Source organism: Arachis stenosperma, chromosome 9, assembly GCF_014773155.1.
Source record: "Arachis stenosperma cultivar V10309 chromosome 9, arast.V10309.gnm1.PFL2, whole genome shotgun sequence".
Classification (NCBI taxonomy): Eukaryota; Viridiplantae; Streptophyta; class Magnoliopsida; order Fabales; family Fabaceae; genus Arachis; species Arachis stenosperma.
Window position 1 is genome coordinate 114,196,529 of NC_080385.1, and position 2,029 is coordinate 114,198,557.

The 2,029-nt window shown below is 43.2% G+C and overlaps 1 non-coding gene across 1 annotated transcript; it reads right to left on the reverse strand.

The window, feature by feature from the left end:
• Positions 1 to 712: 712 nt before the first annotated feature.
• On the reverse strand, positions 713 to 816 carry LOC130952202 (small nucleolar RNA R71). The gene has a single exon (XR_009074382.1). It is a non-coding gene; the product is annotated as a small nucleolar RNA R71 (small nucleolar RNA).
• Positions 817 to 2,029: the final 1,213 nt, after the last annotated feature.

Consider the following 2,029-nt stretch of genomic DNA (forward strand, 5'->3'; position numbering starts at 1 on the left):
CCTTTAAATTCAAGCAACTAACTCACTGACTCACTAACTATTTGAATTAATTCCTCAACTGCTCTAACCATACTCTTCCATTAACCAAGAGTATTTTACTTGTTTGTTGCCTGTGCTGTGTTCTTGTATGACAGGTAGGAGAGGAGAGACATCAACTCATCCATATACCAAACCAGAGAGGACCCTTCATAAACTTAGAAGGGAAGCAAGAGGGAAGAGAGTACTGGGAGAAGAAGAATCTGAAGGAGAATTTGAGGACAATTTTGAGGAAGCTCTAGATCTCAACATGGATAGAGAAGTTCACAACCATGAGAGAGCTGATGGAAACAATGCCATTCCCGAGAGGAGGGTTCTTGGTTCGTACATAAACCCAACCTCTGGGAATTGTGGTAGCAGCATTCAGAAACCACCCATTCAGGCCAACAATTTTGAACTCAAACCACAGCTAATATCACTGGTGGAGAAGCATTGTTCATTTGGTGGGAGTGCTAATGAAGATCCAAACCAACATCTCACAAAATTCCTGAGAATTTGCGACACTGTGAAGTCCAATAGAGTCCAGGAAGATGCCTATAAACTGCTCTTGTTTCCATTTTCACTTAGGGACAAGGCAGCTAAGTGGCTGGAATCATTCCCAAGGGGGAGCCTAACAACCTGGGATGAGGTGGAAAGCAAGTTTCTGGCACGTTTCTACCCCCCACAAAAGGTCAAGAGGCTTCGATCTGAGGTTCAGACTTTTAGACAACAAGATGGTGAGACTCTCTACGAGGCATGGGAGAGGTTCAAGGATTTGACAAGGAAATGCCCACCAGACATGTTCCATGACTGGGTGCAATTGCATATTTTCTATGATGGACTTTCTTATGAATCAAGGAAGGCTGTAGACCATTCATCAGGAGGTTCATTGAACAGGAAAAAGACTATGGAAGAAGCCATTGAAGTGATTGAGACAGTGGCTGAGAATGAGTACTACTATGCTTCAGAGAGACACAACACTAAGGGAGTCATGGAGCTGAACCATGTTGATACAATTCTAGCCCAAAACAAGGTGTTTGCCAAGCAACTAGCAGAGCTCACCAGGAAATTAGAAACAAATCAAGTGGCTGCAATACACACACAAGATCAAGAGGAGGTAAGCACTGAAGGAGGTGATTGGGAAGAGGCCAACTATGTGGGAAATCAACAAAGGCAACCATATGATCCACATTCTAACACTTACAACTCAGGCTGGAAAAACCACCCAAACTTTGGGTGGGGAAACCAGCAAACCCAACCACAAAACCACAAACCTTACAACCCCAACCAACATAACAATTCCACATACCAAAACTCCAACCAAAGATCATACCAAGCCACACAAAACACTTACTCCCAACCACCATATCATGGCCAAAATAATCAACCTGCCCAACCTAATCCGAACCAACAATTTCAAGATCAATTAAACAGGATAGAAGGAATGCTTGCAACCATGGGTCAGGACATAAGTGAGTTGAAAAGCTTTAGGGATGATGTGAGATCTACCTTAAGGAACCATGGTGAAAAACTCAAGAGGATGGAGTCTCGAGTAGGAGAGCTATCTCAACAGGCCCCCAAGTCAACTGCAGTGTTCCCTAGTGACACAGAAAAGAATCCTAAAGGGGAACAAAAGGGAGTGAGATGGGAAGAATGCAAGGCCATCACCATATTGAAGGAAGTCTCAGAAGAAGAAGGAATCAGACCCTCGGAACAGGAGCCAGAAATCTTGAAGGAAGGTGTGGAAGAAGCTAAGCAGGAAAGTGAAACTGAGCAAGCCAAGGAACTGCAAAATAAAGGCATGCTGGAAACATACCAACCAAAAGCACCATTTCCTCAGAGGTTAGGAGGAGGTGAAAAAGGGAAAACTTATTCAAGGTTTTTAGAGACATTTAAGTCTCTCCATATCAATATTCCCTTTCTTGAGATTCTCCAGCAGATGCCTACACATATCAAGTATTTGAAGGAATTGCTGAGCAAGAAAAGAGTTTTGAAGGGAGGACAAACTGTAATA